This window comes from Macaca nemestrina, chromosome 18 (assembly GCF_043159975.1).
Source record: "Macaca nemestrina isolate mMacNem1 chromosome 18, mMacNem.hap1, whole genome shotgun sequence".
Lineage (NCBI taxonomy): Eukaryota > Metazoa > Chordata > Mammalia > Primates > Cercopithecidae > Macaca > Macaca nemestrina.
In genome coordinates, this window is record NC_092142.1 from 52698515 (window position 1) to 52726288 (window position 27774).

A 27774-nucleotide genomic window follows, 5' to 3' on the forward strand; every position below is an offset into this window, starting at 1 on the left:
CTAAAATGGCAGGTTTAGTAGTTAGTTGTAGGCCTTCAAAGCCTGAAGTGTTTATTATTACTATCTGGACCTTTACAGGAAAAAAATTTGCTGACCCTTGGTCTATACCCTTCAAGACTTTTTCTGTGCATTTGTGTGTGTGTGTACATTTTGAAACAATGAGGTTATTCTATGCGCTTTTGTAATTTACCCTTTTTACTGAATATTGTTTACAAGTAACTTCTATTGCATTGTTTGTTTGTTTATTCCATTGGATTATAATCTATGAACCACTCTGTTGCTCTTTTATTTGTATTGTACGAACCCATTAGATGTTACCTGGGAACAGTAATAATAATAGTAGTAGTAGTACTTATTCTATGAATTAAAATCGATTTTAATTGTTTAATGAAATAAAGCTTTATTTTTTTCACATAATCTGAATCATGAGCTAGGTAGTGGTCAAGCTGCCCAAGAAGGTCATTGAGGAACCAGGATCTTTCCAGTGTCCTGTTCTGCCATTCTCAGCATGCAATTTTATAGAAAGTTGGTGACTAAACTCTGTTATCGTTGTGTATCAAGTTACCACAAGTCTTAGCAATCTGAAAAGACAAATATTAATTACCTTACAATTTCCATGGGTCATGAATCCAGATATAGCTTAGCTAGTTGTCTCTGGCTCAGGGTCTCACAAAGCTGTTGGCTGGGAATTCAGTTATTTCAAGACTTGACTAGGGTGGAGGGGATCTGATTCCAAGCTCACTCGTGTGCTTTTGGGAAGTGACAGACCCATACTGGCTGTTGGCTGGGGACATCAATTCCTTGCCACGTTGGTCTCTCCTTAGGGCAGCTCACTACATGTTTGTTAGTTTCTGCCAGAGTATCTGGGGAGAGTGGGGGTAGGTTACAGACTTTTTGTAACCTACCCTGGGAAGTAATATTCCATCAATTCTGCGGTATTCTGGTTGTTGGAAGTGGATTTCCAGGTCCAGCCTATACTCACAAGAGGGTGGGAGTATCAGGAGGCGGGGATTATTGAGGGCCTTCTTGGAGGCTGCTTACTATGTGGCTTCATTTAAACGTGGTGGGTGGACCTTCAGGCACTGGCCTGGCAAGAAGGGTCAAAACCAGCCCTTCCAGTTTTTCAATTAGAACTATGCCCTATGGCCATCCCTAGCTGCAAGACAGTCTGGGAAAGCAAGTTTTTTGAGTGGCACATTGTTGCTCAGGTCAGAATCAGGATTTTGTTGATAAGAAAAATTTCGATAATAGACACTGGGTGGACAACAGAAGGCATCTACAATCCCTGCCTTCTAAGGTGGTTATAAAAGTTCAGTGAGGCAATCCAGCACTGATCTGGCTTAAAATATTCACTCAAACACGAGCTATGATTATTACTCTTACTTAAAAATCACATAATATAGGTTTGAAAATTAGCTTGTTGACAAAACAAGATCCCTATGTGTTGATACTAAAAGAGGCAGCATAAAAGGAAGAAAAAATACGTTGACTGGGTACATGGTATGTACCAGGCATTTTATTTATATGCAGTATCTGAGTTAATCTTCATCATAAACCTAAGTAGGTATTGTTTACCACACTTTATAGATAAGGAAAACAAGGCCCAATAATATTAACTAGGTTGTTGAAAGAGCACTTTCCGCTAGTGTGCCTTGAGTGGATTATAGTTCGTGGAGATATTGCTTCCCTTAGTTCTTGGAATGGGCAGATGGGGACAGGGGTAACTGAAGCCCCTGGTCTCTTCATCTCTAACTCTGGGCAGCCTCTTCTGATTACTCCAGTGTGCCTTGAAAATATAGTTTTCTGCACACTCCATGATGTGGAAAAGGTTAGAGTGTATAACTCTATCCATGAGTAAGTGACAGAACTTGAATTTGAATCCAGGTGTGTGTAATTTCAGTTGCCTGTCTCCTTTCCACTGTCAGGCTCTCACCAATCTATAGAAACCTTGAATTTCCATTAGCCTAAAATAGGAGTTGAAATACCCCTTCATTTTCTACAAAAATATTATATTTCTTCATTTTCTTGGATTATAAAGTGATTTAAGTTAACACATGATTTGCAGCTTCACTGTGGTCTGAATGGAAACTTACTTGGCCACTAGGTGGCGCGTTTTGGTTCTTTCTCCCAGTTGATAGGTGTGGCTTTGTCCTGTGCCACCCTCTTAGAAGGAACCTGAATTGGATATAAGGAAGACTAGACAACAAGGAGATCTGAAATGAATGGGACATACACTCTGATGATTCCAGTTGCCTTTTCATCCTTTACTTTCCACTCCTGCTCCTCCTGTGCTCATAGGCCGATATTTAGGTAACAGATCTAGTCCCTGGAGCCTCAGATGAGTCTTTGATATCTCTTTCTCACTTATAAAAATGGGAAACTGGGGGGAAAGAACTTTTGTCCTCATCTAGTATGTTAGGTAATAAAATAATTGTAACATGTTTGCAGATAATTTTAGGCACAATTTTTTAATACAGCTTATTATCATGGAATACTTGTGTTACTAGGCAGATAATGATTGCACTATTAATATTAATTTCCCTATTCTTTAATTTAATAATACAAGCTTTAACTTACATGTATTATCTCCTATAATCCTCATAGGAACCCTGCCTAGTTACCATTTTTTTTCCCCTGATTTTAGAGATGAGGCAGTTGAAGCTTAGAGAGATAGGTTAATTTGCTCCAAGTTTAATAGAGTTTGGTTGCTTTCAGATTTTTTTCCTGTCTGTTTGGAAGTTGTTAATTCATTATAGTTGTGGGGAGAGTTTTGACGTAAGTCAATATATTTACAATTCCTGTGAAATAATTCATAGAAAGTACTTCTGGAACCATAGTTTGGTTGCAAGCATAGACGTCATTTTCTCCGGTTGTCTTGTAGAAGTGAGCAGTAGCTGGAAGTGGGCTCCCTTCAGGAAGGCTACAGGCTCTTTGCAGAATTACAAATTGTATACACTCAGGGATCACTTCCTTTCTCTTGCCTACAGATGCAGCACCCGTTATCATAGAAACTGCAGGGCATTTGACAGCTCAGGTTCAGACTTGGAGCTCATAGAATGGAACATTCTTCTTCTTCAATTAGAGACACAGTAAAAAGATGGGAAGGCACCTAGGCCTAGGGTTTTCTTTGAGACTGCTGACTGATGTATTCTCTTTTACCCAAATTTAGATTCTGCATTAATTTCCAGATTTCTCCAATTGCCTTGAAAAAATAAATCAGCTCATGCTAGGTTTTCTTTAGTCACGAATAATTTAACTGTGCTTAGTATCTCTAGTTGACTCCCCAGTTGTGGTGGTGATTTCTGCAGACCATAGGAAAATGTATAACAAATGTGAGATGAGAGAGCCTTGTCAGGCAGGGGGCACTTACTCTGGGAAGTCAGAACTGGCAGTGGGAGCAGTCCCCAGCACTAACAGGCACACCCACAAGATCTGCCTCCTACACTGTCACTTCTACCCCTTTGTTCCCCTTCCCGACTCACTTCCTGCCAGTGATTTGTGACATATTTCGTAGCTGATCAAATGAGTCCCTGACACCTGATTGCTGAGTGCTTCTTGTTTACAGTTGCTTTCCAAGGACACCTAGACAAGATGGAAAGCTTAACGTGCAGTAATTAAATTTGCATCTGCTCTGTGACAGGACTCAAAGGAGTTTTCTTCCTCCCTCACATATTGTAGAGCTCCTACTGTCTTTGACCATACAGCATCTAAAAAAGGCAGGACGTGGACAGGTAAACAAACATTGGTTCAGTCTACTGCCTGTCATTATAACGATGAATATTAAATAAGATCACTGATATCCCTTTCTTATTTGGCTTTCTACTCTTCACCTACTTGTTTTGCCAGATGGATACCTGATTTTCAGTATAAGAACTGTAGCTTGGAGGTGATTTAAAAAAATATTTTTAAAGGAAAACAAATATTGCCAAACAATCTGGATTGGTTTAATACCCTTTGGATTGCACATTTCTCACAAATGCTTATGAATAATTCAGCAAAGCCAAATACAATCTGCTGGTGGTATCTAGTGTTATTCACACTTGCTAATGAATAATTCCCTTTGGCTTTTATAGGCCAGCTCTAAGGAATGACTTCTGAGACTCAGATGAGTTATTATTGGGCTATTTGTCAGTGTCCTTGGGGCATTGCGAGCCAAAGCCCAACTTGGCTACCCACTCCACATACCTTCTCCAATTCTTCTGGGAAACATGCAGCTCCTCTCCTTCCCAGCTTTTTTAGCCCCAGAACGTTGCTATGAAAGAGACTCTAACAGAAGAGGAAATAAAAATAACAGAATTCAGCTCCACTGTGATTGCATTGGTTCAGTTCCTTCATTGTTTCATTCATATAAAGAAATGTTTATTGAGCACCTTAAAAGCGTTGTATGTCCACAAAGATAAGATGGATTTTTATGTGCAACATCCTCAAAGAAAGTAGAAAATGTAGAGTGTATAGGAGAGGCATGGGATCCTGGAGGAGGATGCTCAGGGTCTTTTGTCAAAATGATCAGTTACCATTCTCTCACCATGTTCTCAGGTATACACTTAAATGCATATTTGCCATTTGTGGTGTTGGGTGAGGCTTCCGTTGCTTTGGATAAATCTAAGATTTGATTAATCTTGGAACTGCTTAAAGGATAAGCCCTATAATGTGATCCCAGATATGACTGAGTGGCCCTTGGTCATTTCTGTTGCTCTGAATTCAGGAATGTGGTGTGACCTGGCTTTACCAGCCTGGACAATCTAAGGATGGTGAACATGGATTGATTTATGCCTGAGTGGTCTATATACTTATACCTTAGCAATCATACTGCGTAATGTATAACCCTGGGATCAGTGAGTGCATTCAGCCTTGGTGAGGTTGTTTCTGGCAGCCTGTATCCATTTCAGTTTTCTCTATGCAACTCCTAAATTTTCCTTTAGAGGAGTGTAATCTTCCTCTGAGCACACTGGAAGATTACAGTTCCCAGCTTCCTTGCAGTTAGGTGGGATCATGTGATTAGTTCTAACCAATGAAGTGGAAGTGATGGGTATCCTTTCCTGGTCAAGACATTAAAAGCTAGTATGCTACTTGCATTCTTTCCCTTTCCCTGCCACAGTGACCTTGGGGGCCTTGTGTTTCAGATGGTGTGGTCTCCACTGGGCTGGTCCAGGAATGACTGTGTGTAGTAGAGTCCATTCCCTTCCCCCATCAACATATTAGAGAGGTAACTTGAGCAAGACAAAGACCTTTGTTGCATTAAGTCCCTAAGATTTGGGGGTTTATTTATTACCACAGTGTAGCCTGGACCATTGTCACTAATATAAAGGGATTACTACAGGAAGAGCTGTGTGCTTGTTATCTAAGGCCTCATACTCAACATGATTTAGCCAGCTTTGGAGAATGTAGTTCTTTTTTTTTTTTAATCATTTTTTATTATAAATTGCCAAATCATAGTTGTAAATATTATGGGATGCAAAGTGATTTATAATTTATGAAAACAATGTGGAATAATTAACATATATATCACGTCAAATACTTACCATTCCTTTGTGGTTAGAACATTTGAAATGAACTCTTGGTGATTTTGAAATATATAATATGTTATTATTTGCTGTATTCATCATACTGCAGTATATCTTAAAGTAGAAAAAACTTCCCAAACTTACTCCTCCTGTCTAATTGAGGCTTTGTACCTTTTGGCCATCATCTCCCTAATCTTCTAACCCTCCTAGCCTTGAGTACCCACCATTTTATTCTTTGCTTCTTTGAGTTCAGTTGTTTTCGATTCCACATATAAATGAGCATATGCAGTATTTGTCTTTCTGTGCCTGGCTTATTTCACTTAGCATAATGTTCTCTCATTCCATCCAATGTTGCTGCAAATGACAAAATTTCTTTCCTTTTAAAGGCTGAATAATATTCCTTTGTGTATATATGTCACATTTGCTTTGTCCATTCATCTGTTGATGGACACTTCGGTTGATTCCATAACTTGGCTATTGTGAATAGTGCTGTAGTGAACATGGGAGTGCAGACATCTCTTTGACATACTGATTTCAAGTATGCTGGGTAAATACCTAGAAGTGAAATTGCTGGATCATATGGTAATTCTATTTTTAGTTTTTTTGAGAACTCTATAATTGTTCTACTAATTTACATTCCCACCAACAAATTTCAGGGGCTCCTTTTCTCAACATCCTCACTAAAATGCATTTTTATCTTTTTGGTAGTAGCCCTTTTGACTGGTGTGAGGGAATATCTCATTGTGGTTTTAATTTGCATTTCTTTAATGATTAGTAATGTTGAGCATGTTTTTCATGTATCTGGTGGCCATTTGTCTTCTTTTGAGAAATGTCTATTCAGGTACCTTCCCCATTTTTTAACTGGGTTATTAAATTTTTAATTTAGAGTTGTTTCAGTTTAGGTATTAATCAGATGTATAGCTTGTAAATATTTTCTCCCAATCTGTAGGTTGTCTCTTCACTTTGTTAATTGTTTCCTTTCTTGTGCAGAAGCTTTTTATTTTGATGTAATCCTATTTGTCTATTTTTGCTTTTGTTGCCTGTGTTTTTAGGGGTCAGATATAAAAATAATTGCTCAGACAAGTGTCCTGTAGTTTATCCCCTATGTTGTCTTCTAGTAGTTTTATAGTTTCAGGTCTTATGTTAAGCCTTTAGTCCATTTGAGTTGATTTTAGTATATGGTGTGAGATAAGGGTTCAATTTTATTCTTTTGCATGTGGATATCCAGTATTCTCAACACTGTTTATTGAAGAGACTGTCTTTTCCCCAAAGTATATACTTGGCACCTTTGTCAAACCCATATACATGCATGGGTTAATTTCTGGGCTCTATTCTGTTCATTGGTTGATGAGCCTATTTTTCACTAGTACCATGCTGTTTTAATTACTATTGCTTTGTAGTATAGTTGGAAATAAGGTAGTGTGATGCCTCTAGCTTTGTTCTTTTTGCACATGATTGTCTTGGATATTCAGGGTTTTTTCTTGTGTGTGTGGTTCCATATGAATTTTAGGATTATTTTTTCTGTTTATATGGAAAATGACATTGGAACATTGATAGGGATTGAATTGAATGTGTAGATTGCTTTGGGTAGTATGGACATTTTAACAATATTAATTCTTCAGTCTATGACATGGGATATTATTTACTTAGTTGTATAATCTTCGGTATCTTTCATTAATAGTTTACTGTTTTCAGTGTATAGGTCTTTTACCTCCTTGGTATTAAATTTATTCCTTTTTTTTTTTTTCCACAACTCACTCTTCACAGAACTATTTTTTATAGCTATTTTATTTATTTATTTATTTATTTAGAGACAGAGTCTTTCTCTGTCACCCAGGCTGGAGGGCAGTGATGTGATCTTGGTTCACTGTAGCTTCTGCCTGCTAGGTTCAAGCAATTATCGTGCCTCAGCCTCCCGAGTAGCTAGGACTACAGGTGTGCACCACCATGCCTGGCTAATTTTTTGCATATTTAGTACAGACAGAGTATCACCATTTTGGCCAGACTGGTCTTGAACTCCTGACCTCAGGTGATCCACCCACCTTGGCCTTCCAAAGTACTGGGATTACAGGCATGAGCCACTGTGCCTGGCCTGTAGCTATTTTATTTTATTGAGATGGATCTTGCTCTCTTGCCCAGGCTGGAGTACAGTGGTGTGATCTCACCTCACTGCAACCTCTGTCTCCCGGCTTCCAGTGACTCTCCAGCCTCAGCCTCCCCAGTAGCTGGGACTACAGGCATATGCCACTGTGCCTGGTTGATTTTTTTGTATTTTTAGTAGAGACGGGGTTTCACCATGTAGGGCAGGCTGGTCTCAAACTCCTGACCTCAGGTGATCCACCCGCCTCAGCTTCCCAAAGTGCTGGGATTACAGGCATGAGCCACCATGCCCAGCCCTGTAGCTATTTTAAATGGGATTGTTTTCTTCATTTCTTTTTTATATAGTTCACTGTTAGCATATAGAAACACTACTGATTTCTGTGTGTTGATTTTGTATCCTGCAACTTAATTGTATTCATTTATTAGTTCTAACAGTGTTTTGGCGGAATTTGTAGGGTTTTTTTATATGTAGTGTAAGAGCATGTCATCAGCAAACAGCAATAGTTTTACTTCTTCCTTTCCTATTTGGATGCTTTTTTTTTTCTTTTTCTTGCCTGATTGCTCTGGCAGTACTCTAATACTATATTCCACTTCTGTACTGAATAGAAGTGGCAAGAGTGGGTATCTTTGTCTTATTCTGAATCTTGGAGGAAAAGGTTTTAATTATTTACCATTGAGTATAATGGTAGCTTTGGGCTTATGTATGGCCTTTATTATGTTGAGGCACTTTCCTTTTATACCTAAGTTATTGAGTGTTTTTATCAGGAGAGGATATTTAATTCTGTCAAATGCTTTTTTTGCATCTAATGAGATGACCATCTGGTTTTTGTCCTTCATGTAGAATGTAATTTCAATTGGGAATCAAATGGCAGGTCTAATTTAGGGGCAGAAAGAGAGTTTGTTTAATCAGTTATCAAAGAATCTGTGCGAGAAATAACACTGGTGAAAACAGAGTCATGGAAGTAAAAGAATAAGTAATAAGAAGAGACAGACTTGAGTTGAGGCTATCATAACTGATGTTAATTAATTTTAAGTTGCATTTGGCATGTTTAATTGGTAAGATTATGAACCTGTAATTTTTCTCTTTGCTTATAACATACATCAAATTCTGACCCTTGCGCTAAGAATGGCTTCTTTTTTTTTTTTTTTCTTTTCTTCTTTCTTTCTTTTTTTGAGACAGAGTCTCACTCGGTTTCCCAGGCTGGAGTTCAGTGGCACGATCTTGGCTCACTGCAACCTCCGCCTCCCAAGTTCAAGCAATTCTCCTGATTCAGCCTCCCAAGTAACTGGGACTACAAGTGTGTGCCACCACACCTGGCTAAGTTTTTGTATTTTTAGTAGAGATGGGATTTCGCCATGTTGGTCAGGCTGTTCTCGAACTCCTGACCTCAGGACATCTGCCCACCTCGCCCTCCCAAAGTGCTGGGATTACAGGCATGAGCCACTGCGCCCGGGCAAGAATGGCTTTTAAATTTTTAAAAGATTATAAAGAAAAACAAAGAAGAAGAAGAATATTTAATAGGGGCCATATGTGGCCTGCAAAGCCTAAAATGTTACTATTTAGTCCTTTACAGAAAAAGTTTGCTGACCTTGGATTTATACCCTTACCATCTCTATAAACTATTATCAAAAAGGATCACACTTACCAAACTGTCAGTTCCTGGAGAATTGGGAACTCATTGGTTTTATTAATCCCTGTGTCTTTCAGTCTCGCATGGTGCATGACAACACAGTAGAAGATCAGAGCAATTTTACTTGATTGAATTGCACACAGAACATGGGCAATAGGGAAGACAGTTCAGAGGATGAGAACCAAACACAAATTGTGAAGATCATAGGTCTAAAGAAATAGAACTGTTCTTCCTCTGTTCTTGTGGGTGGTGACAGTCCTGGTTTGTGTAAACCTAAGTATGGACATTTATTTAATTTTCCCATATTCACTTTCAAATAAAAGGAAGGTTTTAAAGCAGAGGTGTCCAATATTTTGGCTTCTCTAGGCCACAGTGGAAGAATTTTCTTGGCCCACACATAAAATACACTAACACTGGCTGGGTGTGGTGGCTCATACCTATAATCCCAGCACTTTGGGAGGTTGAGGTGGGTGGATCACAAGGTAAGGAGATCAACACCATCCTGGCCAACATGGTGAAACCCTGTCTCTACTAAAAATACAAAAATTAGCCGGGCATGGTGGTGCGCGCCTGTGGTCCCAGCTACTCAGGAGGCTGAGGCAGGAGAATTGCTTGAACCCGGGAGGCGGAGGCTGCAATGAGCTGAGAGCGCACCACTGCAATCAGTCTGGGTGACAGAGCAAGACTGTCTCAAAAAAATAAAAAATAAAAAACACGATAGCTGATGAGAAAAAAAAATACACTAACACAATAGCTGATGAGCTAAAAATAAAAAAATCTCAAAAAAGTCTCATAACGTTTTAAGAAAGTTTATGAATTTGTATTGGGCCACATTCAAAGCTTTCCTGAGCCCACATGCGCATGTGGGCCCTGGGTTGGACGAACTTGTTTTAAAGCTGTGAACTTGTAAGTATTGTTAGAATTTTCTTGTTAGTCTATTGGGTGTTGATATTTTGTTTTCTCTTTTTTTCGCTGACAACATTCGCTTTTTTTTTTTTTTTTTTATATACCTTTTGCAAGTTTCTTTTTGTTTACTAACTCATTCACTTACTTGCAGGTATATACACACAGAAGTGAAAACATGTTTATACAAAAACTTACACACAAATAGTAGCATTGTTAGCACCCCCCGACCACCAAATCTAGAAACAATCCCAAATGTCCATTAACTGATGAGTAAATAAACAAAGTGTGGTATATCCATATGATGGAGTATTATTCTGCAATAAGAAAGAATCAAGAGTGGAGCATGGTGGTTCCCACCTGTAATCCCAGCACTTTGGAAGGCCAAGGCAAGAGGATCACTTGAGCCCAGGAGTTTGAGACCAGCCCAGGCAACATAGTGAGACCCTCTCTCTATTAAAAAAAAAAAAAATTAAAAAGAATGAAGTACTGTCACATGCTACCCCATGGATTAATGTTGAAAACATTATTCTAAGTGAAAGCCAGATACAGATGACTGCATATTGTATGAATCCATTTATATAAAATGTCTGTAACAGGCAAATCTATGAAGATGGGAAGTAGATGAGTGATTGCCCAGTAGTGGGGTGGGAATCAGGAGTGAGGGCTGATGGGTGCAGGGGTTTCTTTTCGGAGTGATAACAAAGTTCTAAACTTAGAATTTGGTGATCGTTGTACAACTCTGTGGATATACTAAAAACCATTGAATCATATACTAGAAGTTGGCGAATTTTATGTTATGTGAGTTACATCTCAAAGATACTAACAAAAATAATTATGCAGTGGATTGCCTATTTCCTAGTGATGTTGCTGGTTATTTTCTCTCTTATTCAAGCAACAGTTAGGATTTGAATCACTTACATTTTACCGTCTTGAAATAAGACGTTCTAAAAACAAAATTGACTTACAGTCAAATCCTCTTTGACCCAGCTATATTCTACTTACATGAATTTACTCCATTTATTGTACTGGCACATGGGCACAAAGACTTTTGTATAAGAATATTCATTGTGGCATTATTTGTAGTGGCAGAACACAAACAATCTAAGTATCCATTAGTAGGGAACAGTTTAAATACATTAAGGGAGATGAAGCTAGTGAAGATGAAACTGTCTTCAAGACAATTAAAAGAACAAGGCGTAGAATACTGTTACTATTTGTGTAAAATGCTTGCATATGAACAGAATATGTTATAAAGATTCAACAGTGGCTACTTTTTTGGGAGGCAAAGATTGGGCTGATCTAGTAATAGGAGAGGGACAGCCTATTGCAGGGTTGCACTTTAAAAAAAATTATACTTTCTTTTCATGGAAGCATTATTCATAATTAAAAAGCAGAACCAACGCAAATGACTATCAACTGATGAATGGATAAACCAAATATGGTACAGCCATCCAGTCACATAAGTAGGGTCAAAGGGGATTTGAATATAAATCAATTTCATTTTGAGGAAATCTTAATTCAAAAGGGTAGTGCTCAAATATTATCTTTAAAATTAAAAAAGTTGACTCCTAGATTATATCTCAGCAACCAATCTTGCATCTCTTTTTGCATACTTTTTTTCAATCTATGTGGAATAATTTGTCTTAAGACTCATCCCTTCAATTCACCCTCCAACCACTAATGATGCAGCAATTATGTGGTTCCTCTGTAATTTTAGCACTGTCTTCTAACCCAGCTGTGTGGCAGCAGTGTATCTGCAGGGTAGGAATGTGGCTTGCAAGGGTCAATATCACACTGCCCACAAATATTTTGTCTCCTCTGAAATGACAAATGAACTTTATAGTTATAATAAAAAGTAAACCCATTCCCCCTAAGGTATAAAGGGTGTAAAGTTTACATAGTCAGATGTGACTGTCCCCCCCCCTTTTTTTTTTTTTAAAGAATCCTTCATTGAAGGCTTTAAAAAAAAATCAGGGCTAGGGATAGGAATAGGTGGCTCATGCTTATAGTCCCAGCACTTGGGGAGGCTGCGGCAAGTAGATCACTTGAGCCCAGGAGTTCGAGACCAGCCTGGGCAACATGGTGAAACCTTGTCTCTACAAAATATTTGCTGTGCACGATGGCACGCACATGTAGTCCCAGCTACTCAGGAGGCTGAGGTGGGAGGATCACCTTAGCCTAGGGAGTTGAGGTTGCAGTGAGCTGTGATCGCATCACTGCCCTCCACCATGGGCAACACAGTAAGACCCTGTCTCAAAAACAAACAAACAAACAAACAAAAAAAACAAAATGGAAAACCAGAAAAACTAGGGATAGGTTTTCAATTTTGGCATTTATTTGATGCAGCCCAATAAACATGATTAAAATATGAAAGTGTTATTGGATTTATAGCTGCTTCTCTAGAAACTTACACTTTTTTTTTTTGCTGTTGTTGGTATAATTGGAAGAAATTCTTCCAAGTTTTGCATCTGCGTTGCTTGTCTTGTAACACTAACCTCATGTAACTTACAAAATATTTGCTGTCATTTTTCTGGCCCTAGGAGGACCCACAATTTATAACTCCTGCTTTTTGTTATTTGGTGCCACTTGTGGCTTGTGTCCTTCCTAATTATTGCAAATCCTCTAGCCTGTCCCCACATTCACTCAGTAAGACTGCCACCTTGAGAGATGAGCTGTTGTTCTTCACAGTATTTAACACAGCACCTACTACCATCACTTAGCTATCTCTGACAAAGAGCTCATTGGGCCCTCTTGCACCATTTCCTCAGCTGGGAAGTGTGGGATTGTAGAAGCTGCTTTACTTCTCCCCACATCTGCAGCTTTGTCCTATCACATGAAGCTAGGATTTAGGATTTCCATGCTATCTTTCTAGCTGCAGGAGAACTACCTGCTCAGGGGGCTGTGTTTTCATTTAAAACGTACTCCACTTTCTTCATGTTCCTGCTGCTTTCTACCTACTGACCCACAGCCAGAGGCAGCTCCCACTGCAAGTTTTTCATTTGCATTACATGGTACCTGGCTTTATACAGTTGACATCTCTGTTTAATTTTTATATCTTGCCTGTATCATTAGAGAACAGGGTTTGGAGGTGTTCATGACTTATAGAAACCCCACAGTTAACCCTTTTATGATCCCTCTTTTAGTTAGGCCCTATTTACAAATTTTGTAAATTTAGATTATTTCTTATTATTAAATGATGTAAACCCATCCATTTGTACTGTTAAAGCTGTCATGACTGGTATGGCATTTTTGAGTCAGACCTTCCTATAGCACAGCTGAGGCACACTGAGGCCCAGAGAGTTTATTGACTTCTTCAAGATTACAAAGATAATTTGCAGAGCTGAATTTGGAATTCAGAATTCCAGGTCCAGAGCTTTTTCCATAAACTGAACTGATGTAAAAGCTCCAGGCTGGGTGCATGGCTCAAGCCTGTAATCCCAGCACTTTGGGAGGCTGAGGTGGGTGGATCACTTGAGCTTAGGAGTTCAAGACCAGTCTGGCCAACTTGGCGAAACCCCGTCTCTACTAAAAATACAAAAATTAGTCAGGCATGGTGGTGGACGCCTGTAATCCCAGCTACTCGGGAGACTGAGTCAGGAGAATCACTTGAACCTGGAAGGTGGCAGTTGCAGTGAGCTGAGTTCGTGCCACTGCACTCCAGCCTGGATGACAGAGTGAGACTTCGTCTCAAAAAAAAAAAAAGCTCCATGATACCTTGAATTTAAGGGTAAATTAATGGTGAGTTAGGAAAGGCATGATACACAATGCACCAGACAACACTCCATGAAAATACCTCAACAATGAAGTACTTTGGAAAGAGGTGATGCTGAGGTATTTAAAATTTTGTTTACTTTCATTATCACAGAAGAAGTAACAAATCTTTTTTTAGATTATTTCCGATAGTCTTTAAATGTTCTTCCAGGTGCTTCTGTAGCAACTTAACAGATCGTATGACAATATGATTGTGCTTCTCCCTTTTGATAACAGTATTAGAGAAGACAGACAGTGCTAGGACAACCGTACAAACACCATTTCTCATGGCTGTAGGCAAGCCAGAAGCCACATCTTTCCTAGGGAAAAGGGCTGACCTGTTACCATTGCTAGTTGTGTGTAAAACATGTGTTAGAAGAAGTAATTATGTTTAGCTGACTGACTATGACCAAGATTAATAGCTCTTGAAAGGGCTGTAATGAAAGGCTGCCCCAACTGGCTTCTACATTATTCTTTATTTATCCCGTTCTCATCCCTGTCACCTTTGGGCACCAGCCAAATGTCATTTATGTGAGATTTGCCCCTTGGATGTGAAAGCCCTCTCTTAATGATGGGAGGCGATTGGGCTGCAGGGCTGGAGAGCTTGGACGGTTAACGTGACCCAGAGGAGATGCTCCAGGTCTGTGGGAGTCAGAGGACCGGGACTCTCCCTCCTGAAGGAGAAAGAACATGAGGATATTCGGCTGTCTGATCCAGGCCATTGAGGTGTACTTGAGAGATTACAGGGCGTACTTCAAACACTGTTGTCAAGTCCTTATATTTCAGTGGCTCTTCAGTTTGGAGCACTTGGAAGTTTCTTATTCTGAAGACCATTTGTTTGAATGAAATCATCAACTATTTCTAGTTTTGTAAAACTTGGAAGTCTCCTTGTGGTAGAGACTGCACAGATCCCTTCTTGCCTCCTTGAGTCATGGACTTTTCAGGCTGGACTGCTGCCCAAAATGCAGATTGCATTTCCCCAGCCTCCTCTGCAACTGGGTGTGGCCATGTGACTGAGAGAAGGTGTACTATGGGAGTCTCTGAGGTGTTTCTTTAAGAGAAAGCTGGTGTATGCCCTTTGCCCTTCCTTCTGTCCCGCTGCCTGGAATGTACATGCTGGACTTGGATCTTGAAGGTGAAGCCCAAGCCTTACGGGCTACAAGGGGCCTGGTCTCTGAGAACTTCAGGAGAACCACTGTCCCAGCCTGGTTAAGCCACTGTTATTTTGGATTTTCTGTCACTTGTAGGCAAGTCTAAACTTACATAATACACTGTTTCTACACTTGCAGAAGATGAAAACGCCAAACCCTTGGATTGCCTTTTCCCGTCCTAAGTATTAATATCAAAATTTAAACAGGTTCCTTTCCCCTTCTTCTTTCAACTCCTCCAAATTAAAACAACCTACAAAAAGATTGTGCAGTAATTTATTTAAAAACTAAAGACATGAGAGAGATATCAGTATGAGAGATATACGAGAGAGAGATTAACAAGAAGGCTAGAATGGAAAATAACACTTTTAAGAAAATGATAACGAGGACTGGCCTTCATGACCTTCTGTAATAGGTCAGGGAGCTCTAGCTCTCTCTCCCTTCTAGTGTTGGGGGCAGCAACAGCTTCTTTTCTTCGATTATGAGAGGCCCTGGGGATTCCATTTCACCTGCATTGTTAAGGCCAGAGGAAGCTTTTTAAAATTTCAGATTTCAAATGTCAAGTCTCTCTTCAGTGCTGTTGGGCCCCTTGCACGAGAGTGTTTATGTTTTGCCTGACTCTTTGGTTTCCGGCCATAAAGTATGCACGTCGTTTTGCACGTCGTCATCTTTTCTCTGACACTATGTGTATTAGATAACGTGTACTATAGTAGCTATCGTGGGTTACAAATGATTCTTAACACAACCCTTTTAAAAGAGTTGCAGAGATGTGTAATTATTTTCCATGATTTTCAAAACTTTTGAAAGAGAAAAGCAGCTGTTTGGTTCGCTGTTCTCATTAGCATTTATATAGTGAACTAAGAGAGAGGCTTTCTGTGCAGTGTTTTTCCTTGCCGTTTCTTGCCTTTTAATTTGAAGAATGGCAGGATCTTGTCTTTTGTTCACATGAGTAAAAGCCCGTTCAGCTGGAAAAAGAACAGTGCACTCTTTGTGTACTCAGAGCATTTGAATGCTTTTGGTCACACACTAGTTGCTGTTTAACTACAATAAAATTGTGACCAAAGGAGATAAACATTTAAAGGATAAATGACAGGCCTGTTAATCTGAAAGCAAGTTTTGCAGCATTGTTATTTTTAGCTAATAGGTATATAGCCAGGAGTCACGGTGATGACTTTTAAATCTGAAACTGAGTGAAGTCTGTGTTTTCAACCAGTTTAAAAAATGTTGCCACTGGACTTTTTTTTAAAAATAGACAAAAATTTTATATATTTATGGTGTACAACATGATGTTTTGACATGCATACATTGTAGAATGACTGGATCAACCTAATTAACATATGCATTATCTCACATACTTTTTTGTGGTGAGAACACTTAAAATCTACTTTCTTAGCAATTTTCAAGTATATAATACATTGTTATTAACTATAGTCACCATGTTGTACAAGAGATCTTTTGAACATCACTGGACATATTTATGGCTGATTATTTTGTGTTTTAACAATCATTTGAACATGACTAAACTGTCTTTAGAAACTGGTAGGGATTTCTTTGCTGTATTTGCTAAGCTTGGCCATGTCATCCACATATATATCTGAATATATTCATATATGAATACATGCTATATATAACATGTGTGTATATATGAATACATAATACATATATTTATATATGTAATATGTGCATATATAAAGTGCCCAAGTATATTGTTTAAGAAAAGAGCCACTGGGGCTTTTATAAGTCTATGATTTCAGAACTAGGTCCATCTTTACAGCTCTGAAGTATTATGATTTACCTGATTTGGTGGAGGAAAGGCATTTTTGGTAATTTTCTGTCCCTATGGGAATTCAAAGGATAAATTTCAATCTCTTTTTCTTTCTTTCTTTCTCTCTCTGTCCATCTTATGCAGCTGAAAACTGGCATATGACTCTTTGAGAAGAGCTCAAACAGTTGTGGTAAGGATGCTTAGATGTTGAGTGTTATTTATTTTCCGGGGTATGAAACATACAGGGTTTTTCTAGTCTGTTGTTGCAGCGTGCTGGGTGTATTTTGCTTTAGTTGACTGTTCCGTTGGAGTAGTCAGCCTTTTTTTAGGATAACAAAAAAATAAAATTAATCAAAGGCATAATCAAGGCCTTTTTCCTCTTGTGCAGTCACATCTTATTATACAACAGTAATCTTAAGCTTTGCCCACCTGCCAGATAGGTGTAAGATGATTAATGAAAGCTGAAACTCTGTGTCAGTCGAGAGGAGACAGCAGGGACTGGTGGTGCCAGTGGTGAAGTAAGAAGTACATATGCTGCCTAAAGGGACTCTGGTTCAGTGTGTGAATGTCAGCCCAATGTTGCAGATATTCTGATTTTTCAAAAGAAGCAGGACACGTAGATTTTTATTTGAAAGCTCTTTATTTTAATGAGCCATCGACTAATTGAAATTTAAAACCTGTGTAGTCCAAACAGACCATCTCTACAGGCTGGAAGGAATAGGGGGCCTGCCTTTTCTGACCTCTGTTATTTGGAGAGGTTATGTAACCATTGTAACCAGGGAAGGATACATGAGGATTCCTCTTCAGGGAAGCTGACCAGCCCAATAAAAAATATATAGGTTGACATTTGGAGATGTCTAAAGAGAAGGCCAGGTTTCCATCCAATCAGTCTATAGTGAGGCCCACCAGTTGACAAACGAAGCTTCTGCACATTCAACTTCTGATCTGTTTCATAGTCCCTCCCTTGAAATTATGAACTGATAGGCAAAGATCATTGAACATCGTGAAATGCCTCAAACAGGAATGACAAAATACAGAGCACAGAAACAGAAGAAGAGGAACCCAGAGAAATAGGAAGATGTGGAGAGCAGAAGACAATTTCAAAACAAATTATAATTAATATTCCCAGAGAGATGAGAGAAAATACATGAAACAGGAACAAGGTGCCAATAAAAAGGAACCTTCACACTGTTAATTTGTGTTAGTTGTGATAATGTGTTGTTAAACATTTTAAAAAATGTTACACAGTTTTTAAAAAGTTTTCCATAGGTATTAGAGATTTATGCTAAATAATTACAATTTGAATATTGTGATGTCTGGGATGTGATTTGAAATAATTCAGAAAAACAGACAGAGTTGTGTGGGAGATAGATAAAATGAGATTGTCAAAATGTTGATTATTGTTGAAGCAAGCTGTGTAATGGGTGCATAGGGGTTTATTATATTATTATTTGTACTTTTGTGTGTTTGAAATTTTCCATTATACAACCTTAAAAAAAAGGATCATTTAGAGAGCAAGAAAAGCTCTCAAATTAAAAATATGATAGCAGAAATTAAAATTTCAACAGAAGTGTTAGAAAATACAGTTGAAGACATTTGTCCAGAAATCAGACCAAAACAAAGCAATGGAAAATAGGAAAGGAAAAATATGAAATTAGAGGATCAGTCCAGGTGGTCCAGTATTTAACTCTGGGAGTTATAGAATGAGAACCAAAATATCAGAAGGAAAGAGATTATCAAAGAAAGAATACAGGCTGGATGCAGTGGCTCATGCCTATAATCCCAGCACTTTGGGAGGGCCAGGCAGGAGGATCACCTGAGGTCAAGAGTTCAAGACCAGCCTGGCCAACATGGTAAAACCCCATCTCTATTAAAAGTACACAGATTAGCTGGGCATGGTGGTGGGCATCTGTAATCCCAGCTACTTGGGAGGCTAAGGCAGGAGAATCACTTGAACCCAGGAGGCGGAGGCTGCAGTGAGCTGAGATCATGCTACTGCACTCTAGCCTGGGTGACCAAAAAAAAAAAAAAAAAAAAAAGAAAAAAGAAAAAAGAAATAATACAGGGTCATTTCCTTGATCTAAAAGACATGAGTTTCCAGATCAAAAGGGCCCAGTGACCGCCCAGCACAACGGATGAAAAATGATCCCACTATGGCATTTTATCATGAAATTTCCTAACCCCAGAGGAGAAGAGAAGATTCTAAGAGCTGTCACTGGCGTCCTGAGCTGGTCTAGGTGCTCTAGGATCCAGAGCTTCCTCGGGTCAATGCTTCAGACAGTTAAACTCATCTTTTGCTTGGTCAGGGATGTGGTGGTTGCCTGGTTGTTGGGATTGAGAGAAAGAATCTAGGGTCTAACCTCTGCTCTTGACTTCCAGCTAGTCTTTCTGTTTTCAGCTTCACTGTTGAAATGCATCTTCCTTCAGTAGTTCCTGGTTCTTGTATTCCTGAGCCTTTCTGGAGATGGTGGCATGGGAGCTCACTTCTTATTGGTCTTCCCCTTTTCTCCCTCAGTCCTGCCTACCAGTTAGTCTTCAGCTTTGGTGTTTTGTTTTTGTTTTTTTTTTTTTTTTTTTTTGGAGACAGGGTCTGATTTTGTCACCCAGGCTGGTGCAGTGGTGCAATCTTGGCTCACTGCAGCCTCGACTTCTAAGGTTCAAGATCCTCCTGCCTCAGCCTCCCAAATAGCTGGGACTACAGGTGTGTACCACCATGCCCAGCTGATTTTTGTATGTTTTGTAGAGATGGGGTTTTGCCATGTTGCCCAGGCGGGTCTCAAACTCCTGGACTGAAGCCATTTGCCTGCATTGGCCTCCCAAAGTACTGGGATTACAGGTGTGAGGCCCCACACCCGGCTTTAGGATTTGGCTTTTGCTGTTACATTACTTGCCATTCCTTTTTCATCTTTTAACGTCTCTCATCTGCTTTTTTTTTTTTGAGACTGAGTCTGACTCTGTTGCCCAGACTGGAGTGTAAGTGGTGTGATCTCAGCTCACTGCAACCTCCGCCTCCTGGGCTCAAGTGATTCTCCTGCCTCAGCCTCCCAAGTAGCTGGGATTACAGGTACGCACCGCTATGCCCAGCTAGTATTTGTATTTTTAGCAGAGACAGGGTTTCACTGTGTTGGCCAGGCTGGTCTCACACTCCTGACCTCAAGTGATCCGCCTTCCTTGGCCTCCCAAAGTGCTGGGATTACAGGTGTGAGCTGCTGCACCTCATCTGCTCTTATCTTTCAATTGACTTTGACAGTTTATTTTTATTGTTGTTATTGTTGTCTCCTTTTCTTTTTTCTTTTCTTTCTTTTCTTTCCCTTTGCCTTTCCTTCCCCCTCCCTCCCTCCCTCCCTCCCTTCCTTCCTTCCTTGCTTCCTTCCTTGGTTCCTTTTCTTCCTTTTCTTTCTTTTCTGTTTTTCTGGAGACAGGGTCTTGCTCTGTTGCCCAGTCTGGTGTGCAGTGGCACAGTCATAGCTCACTGCAGCATCAACTCCTGGGCTGAAGGGATCCTCCTGCCTCAGCTTCCCAAGTAGCTGGGACATCAGGTGCACACCACCACACCCAGCTAATTTTTTTTTTTTTTTCCGCTTTTGTAGAGACGGCGCCTTATTATGTTTCCCAGGCTTGTTTTCAAATCCTGGGCTCAAGAGATTCTTCCACCTTGGCCTCCCAAAGTGCTGGGATTGCAGGTGTGAACCACTGCACCCAGTATATTGTTTTAATTTCTTTACAGGCATTCCAGTGAGGTTTTGGGAAGGAGCCAAGTGCGTGTTTTGAATCCACCACATTAGAATGGAAGTAAATTTGTTGTGTTAATCATTAATTTGTGTGTCAGAGTTCCTTTTCCTGAGGTTTATTTGAAAATCAACGTAAGAAAACAAAATTTAATATGGAGAAAATAATTTCCTCCTTCTTAAAGTCTCCTTTGACTATCCTCACTCAAATTGGTTTCTTTCTACCTTCTCTGAAATACTGTGGCCCCAGGAGACTCCCTCTCAGTTTAGCAAATAATTCTCTACTGTTTTGGGTCTTACTGTAAGCACTGGATATGTGCTTTTCACTCAACTAGATTATGGAGTCTCTGTGAATCTAGGGTGATATCTTAGTCTGCTCATTGATTACCTTATGGCTGCTTATGGATATGAATTGAATAAATACTTAGCTGACCAAGGTATACTACTCAAATTTGTATTACTTTGTTTTTATGTGTGTTATATGTGATTCTTTTTATGCCTTCTCAGCCTATTGCCCAGAGATTAGTGGGAAGGAATAAATTTAACAAGTAGACTTTGGGGGTAATATTGATAAGTTAAAAATGTCATTGGTTTATAGCTTCAAGGGTATTTTACTGAAATTGCAAATGTTCTATTATATTTAGAAAGAGGAGAAATGGAAACCTGACTAGTCATTACACTGAGGTTGGGAAATCTGGAACTTGAGTTCTGAATTCGTTTTCTGTAGATAGCCTATTTCACAGTGGCTTTGCTTAATGTTTTACCAGTAAACAGGCACTCCTGTTTATTTTCAGCTCTTGCCTTTCAGCACAGGATAGCTACAATTGTTCAGAGTATGCCTCTCTTGTATAAATAACAATGCTGTCATTTTCTCTAAAGTCGTCTTTTTTATTAAAGAAACCCTTTAATAGTCCCACATATTCTGTAGTTATGCATTTCTGTGAGTGCTTACTGACCCCTGCGCAGTGTTTAATAAATTATTGAACTTTGAAGAACCTTTGAGAAGCAAGGGCTTTATGTGACTGAGCAGCAGACATGAAAAAACGTTATCCTCCAGAGTATCTAACAGACAGAAATAGAGGCTTGATCAGACAATATAAGCACCGAGTGAATGATGGTAATACCATGAAATATTTACACCCATAGAGCATGCTAGGGTGGGGAGGAGAGTGTGTGGGTTTTTATCATTTTCGGTTGAACCTGATGCCATACAACTCACCACTCTATGATCTTAAAAGCAAAACAGAAAGAAAGAGAATGGGAGAAAGAAAGGAAGAAAGGAAAAGGAAAATAAAGAAATGATGAATATTGATTTGGTGATATTTTGTTGTTTGCATTATCTTATCACAAAAGCAAGGCTCCTTTTGTAGACAGGAACCTTACTAAGAGTCAAGTTTTAATCAGTCTTTAACAGAAACTGAAGGTATCTGAAGCGATTTCTTGCCACTACAAGTTTAAAGTTTTAATTTAATCAATATCTCATGATTTACCATGCCTCAAAAGCTGTCATTTTATTATCTGTAAAAACTAGAGATTTGAAGAGTAAAGAACTGAATAGCCTGATACGATCTTACTTTTAAACAGAATATGCAATTTATTTATTTTTTCATGGAATGCTATTTTAAAGTGACTTGTGATTTCTTTAATAATGATCCACAGAGAAAATTAACATAAAGGAAGAAATGTCTAATTATTTAGGAAAGGTTTGGAAGATATTTATCCTAGCTAATATATTTAGAGAATGCCTAATATCTTATAGCATAGAAAAGGGCTAAAACAAATGTGCCAACCAATTTGTTTTGCCCCTGTGCCCAGTATTTTGTATATCCATTTTTAAAAATAAGGAGGAACCTTTTAAGATTTCATGGTGTTATCTAACGTTATTAAAAGTAATTACTGTTGATGATAAATAAAGGTTGACAATAATGTGCTTTATTGAATTTAATTTTACTCATGATTTATTTTAAAAACCCACAGGTTGTGTTTGGGAGATATTTTAATGTAGTGTGTCTGTTTTTTGCTTTTTAGTTATGGAAGAAAGAATCAAATTATGTATTAATAAGGAGGCTCAGATTGACCATAGACATTGGCCTTTCAAGGGGATCATCTGGTTTTAGAGGCTTTAGTCTCCTTTGAGTACCCTGGATGTTTGGTATGCATTATGCTAACCTAATGCATGATTACATTGATCCCATGGTTATAGTGACCTAAATTGGCAAGTTTCTGTCACTTGTAAAGTCAAGGTAGTAATGTTGGAAGAGAAACTAGTGAGACTCCCCTTTGCAACTGTAATGTTTTGTCTGTAGATTGCAAATGAGGGAATTTTATGAAGGCTTTATTATTATCAGGAACCCACTGCATACAAAGAAATTTTTAGTCTAAGGACCCAGTATTAGCGAAATGTGACATAGATCCATTTGTGAAAGGGTGTACCCAGTTGAAACAGCAGAAGCAAGATTTTATTTGTAGGTTTATTATTTTTGTTGCCAAAATGATGCCCTGGAAAGAATCGAGAGTTTTGAGTGTGAATGATGTGATGTGGATTTAAATCCTGTCTTTGCCACTTAGTGGTTTCACTTCCAGCAAGTCCTGAACCTAAGACTTATTTTTTTATTTCAAAATGGGGCTCATGATGATTTACTCTGCAGATTCGTTAAAGCTTGTAAGCATTTAGCACAACATCCAGAGTGTGGGAGGCACTCAGTGAATATTAGCTCCTTTCTCCTTCCCTTTCAGCTAAACTAAAAAGGCTTTATCTAGGAGGTGAGACTTGTAGAAACTCTTGATTGATGGAAGGAATGAGTCAGTGAACTAGAAGGGTTCTCAAGGCCTGTGGATAACCATGTGAGAAGGTGAGAAGTGTGTGTGTAGTGATGGGAGAGTGTGGCTGGACAGATGGACAGATAAAGAAAAGAGGGTCTGGTCGGGCACGGTGGCTCATGCCTGTAATCCCAGCAGTTTGGGAGGCCGAGGGGGGCGGATCACGAGGTCAGGAGATCAAAACCATCCTGGCTAACACAGTGAAACCCCATCTCCACTAAAAATACAAAAAAAAAAAAAAAAAAAAAGTTAGCTGGGTGTGGTGGCGGGCGCCTGTAGTCCCAGCTACTCGGGAGGCTGAGGCAGGAGAATGGCGTGAACCTGGGAGGCGGAGCTTGTAGTGAGCCGAGATCCCGCCACTGCACTCCAGCCTGGGTGACAGAGCGAGACTCCGTCTCAAAAAAAAAAGAAAAAAAGAAAAGAGGGGCTGAATTAACTGACTTGTAGAGGCAAATGTGATATCGATGTTGGGACACATTATCTGAACTTCCACTGTCATTATCTGCTTCTCAAAATTGAATTGAGAGCATGTGCAAACTCGAGAATGTATTCTTCTTGTCTACTTGAACATCTGTCTTTTAAAAAATGCAAAATGTTAGAAATGTTTGATCCAATATAGGGCAAATAAAAATTTGTCTGTTCTTCTTTTTATATATATATATTTTTTGAGACACAGTTTCATTGTCACCCAGTCTGCAGTGCAGTGGCACAATCTTGGTTCACCGCAACCTCTACCTCCAGGGTTCAAGCAATTCTTGTGCCTCAGCCTCCCCAGTAGCTGGGATTACAGGTGCATGTCACCATGCTGACTAATTTTTGTATTTTTAGTAGAGACAGGGTTTCACCATGTTGGCCAGGTTGGTCTTGAACTCCTTACCTCAAGTGATCTGCCTGCTTCGACCTCCCAAAGTGCTGGGATTACAGGCATGAGCCACCATGCCCAACCTGTCTGTTCTTAAATTCTACCTCTGACTGTAGTACTTCGATGGAGAATATATTGCTAATACTTTTAGCATGATGGGTACCAATATGAGATTTCCAGTTGCTTCCCGCATGTTCATTTTGCAGATTTTAACTGAGGCTTATATATGCTCAGGGCTGTACTGTCCTCTGAGGATTCAGTGGTAGCAGACCAGAGTCCCTCTTTTCATGGAGATTCATATTCTATTAGAGGAAGAAGGCCAGTAAATAAGTAAACAGTGGCCAGGGCATGGTGGCTTATGGCTGTAATCCCAGCACTTTGGAAGGCCAAGGCAGGTGGATCACCTGAGGTCAGGAGTTCGAGACCAGCCTGGGCAATATGGCGAAACCCCGTCTACTGAAAATACAAAAATTAGCTGGGCGTGGTGGCAGGTGCCTGTAATCCCAGCTACTGGGGAGGCTGAGGCAGGAGAATCGCCTGAACCTGGGAGGCGGAGGTTGCAGTGAGCCGAGAGATCACGCCATTGCACTCCAGCCTGGGCGACAAGAGCGAAACTCCATCTCAAAAAAAAAATAAATAAAAAATAAGAAGTAAACAGTATTTAAGGTAGTAAAAACGACCATGTCTAATAGTGATAAACAGTATGTTGTGTCAATGACTGAGGGGAGGGGACTGCTTTGGATACAGTGGTCTGAGGTCGCCTTTGATGTAAACTCCAAAGGATGACAAGGGCATTCATTTCAGCCTCAGGGACAAAGCTCTGAGGTGCTAAAAACCTAGCATGTAGAAGGAACAGAGGTGGTCAGTGGCCAGAACTTAAAGAGAAGGAAATGAAAGGACGGAGGAATGAGGCCAGATCATGAGGGTAGGGACTTTAGGCTGTGGTGAAGATTTTGATTTTATTCCAGGTCCCATTGGAAATCATTGGAGTGTTTCAAGGTAGGGAGCGTGTGTGTGGAGTGACTTATTCTGATTTGATTTCTATAAAGATCACTGTGGCTCTGTGCGGGGAATATTGGAAGGCCAGAGTAGAATTCGGGAGAAATATTGGGAAAGGAATGTTCTGATGGCTTGGCCCAGGTGGTGACTGTGCAGGTAGACTGAAGGGGAAGGATTTAAGATATATTTTGTAGGCAAAGCTGCCAGGATTTACTTTTAGACAGGATAAGGAAGTCTGAAAGAAAAGAAGAATCAAAGAAAACTTCCAGGCTTTTAGCTTGAGTAACTAGATTGATTTTGTTTGCTCGTTGTTTCTTTTGGAGACAGGATCTCACTCTGTTGTCCAGGCCGGAATGCAGTGGTGCGATCATGGCTCACTGCAGCCTTGACCTCCCAGGCTTCAGCAATCCTCTCACCTTAGTCTCCTGAGTAGCTGCGACTACAGGCATGCATCACTACTCCTGGCTATTTTTTTTTTATTATCTGTGAAGATGCCTCACTGCGTTGCCAAGGCTGATCTCCAACTCTTGGGTTCAAGTGATCTACCCATCTCGGTGCCCCAAAGTGCTGGGATTACAGGTGTGAGCCACTGCCCTGGGCTGAGCAACTAGATTGTGACCATTTACTGAGATAAGAAAATTGAGGACGAAGCAGGTCTGGGGTGAATCAGGTGCTATCCCTTTGGACAATCACATGACTGGTGTCTGTTCAGCACCCAAGGGACCATCAAAGAGGCCATTGTGGAGAGGGAATCCGAAGGTCAGGGCCAGAGAGAGGAATCTGGGGAGTCATCCAGTATATAGCTGATGGGTTAAAGCCTTAGAACTCTTCTTTTCATGAATCGTTGCTGTTCTTTAGGTTGTAATGAAGTTTTAGGCCTCAGCTTCCCTGAACTGGAGTGTTTTCCCTTCACCTTTTCCGGTCTCTCGGTTGCATTGCCCGACTGTCTCTAAGCCCAACAAACGCATTCCTTCCAGGCAAAAGCAGAAGATGACACACACCATGAGCCAGATTTTCCATGACAGACTTGTAAGGAACAAGATAATCTCATTGTTCCTCCTGCTACTTAAAATAAAGGTAATATTGATTTTATAGTAGCAGTTCAGGTCCTAAGGCATGATATTGATTAAGTGTCTGATGAGAATTTGTAGGGTAGCCTCCCAGACCTGCAGCTACAGGGCATCTCCCCACTGGCCCAGGCCTCTGTGCTGACCTCCACTGTTGTAAGTGGTGTTTTTCTTAGGAATCCTTAGCCTTGTTTAGTCTGCGCACTGTCCAGAAGCATTTATTTTACCTGATGGATGGCTCAATCCAACCTATTACCTTAATCTGACCTTAAAGATGGGAACCTAATGTTTTTGTTCTTAGTAAATGTGAAGACTAATTTTGACACTGTTTAGAATTATTTTCTTATTAGTAGCAGTAGATTTCATGAGTTTTCTGCTATGAAATTTCCTATTAAAATGCCATAATCTGACTTTTTTATTTTTACTTTTTAACTTTAGAGCCTGGCTTTATGAATTTTTTTTTTTTAAACAGGGGAAGGTATCTCTTTTCAAGGTGTCATTATTAAGCCCATGGGACTCTTCAGTTTTAATGTTACGTTAAGGAGAGCAAATTTATTGTGGTTCTTGTGATGTGATGCATTCAACTTGCAGGTTTTATATCATTTACAGATCAGATTCTGAAGATATCTTCAATCAAATTTAATAACAATCAAAGAATATATTATTCACTGGCCTGAAGTATAGAAAGAGTTCCCAGAAATCATCTAAAAATAACTGTTTCATATAAAACATTTTGACTTTCTATCGTAATAAGATTGAGATATTTTTTCTCCCGTGTCTAATTCTGGCCGGATTGTTCATGGGGTTAATGCGAGGATTCAATGAGTTAATATAGGCTCAGGTGCATAATATAATGCCTGACACATAGTAAATGCTCAATTTATGTTAACTACTGTTAGCTCCTTTAGGCTGATGTTCATTGCAAACTCCTTTTACATTATCCAGCACAGGCCTGGGCACAAGTATGATATTTAAGTAGATGCTTAGTGACTGATCGACGTCTCCAAACATTTGGGATTTCCTTCCACATTTGCCATAGCATAGCTTGTTTTATGTCTTTTCTAAAATGGTCTAGGTACCTGACATCCTTTGATCCTTCATATGGTTGCACTCAAAAGGAGCCATATGAATTTTGACCATTTGCACATCTGCCTCTCTTTTTGGTTAGCTGCCAGATAGAGCTTAGGTTTTAAATCCTTTGCAGTTAAGAGAGACAATAAATGTTAACATTCCTAGTACAGTGCCTGGCACAGAATGTGTAAATATCATTTGATTCGGAAACATGACTGCTGGTCAATTCTGCCTCCAGGGAGACAAAACTATGGAGTGGGGTTGTGGCTCTTTTTGAGGTAGGGGATGAAATAGATATTACTTACCCGAGTAGAAGATGATGCCGGGGGATCTAATGCTTCTTTTAAATTTCCCTTTTGATGCACAAAGGGACAACTCCGTGTGGCAGGACCTTGGTGGGATGGATAGGCGGCTTTGTAAGTG

General features: G+C 39.6%; 1 protein-coding gene and 1 long non-coding RNA gene across 10 annotated transcripts in view; one reads left to right on the top strand and one right to left on the bottom strand.

The window, feature by feature from the left end:
- LOC105494095 (FTO alpha-ketoglutarate dependent dioxygenase) overlaps positions 1–27774 on the top strand; it is a 445404-nt gene that overhangs the window by 37384 nt on the left and 380246 nt on the right. The window lies entirely within an intron of this gene.
- On the bottom strand, positions 409–27666 carry LOC112428921 (uncharacterized). The gene is made up of 3 exons (XR_011616469.1): positions 27657–27666; positions 4186–4264; positions 409–581 (listed from the first exon to the last, which is right to left on the bottom strand). It is a non-coding gene; the product is annotated as an uncharacterized lncRNA (long non-coding RNA).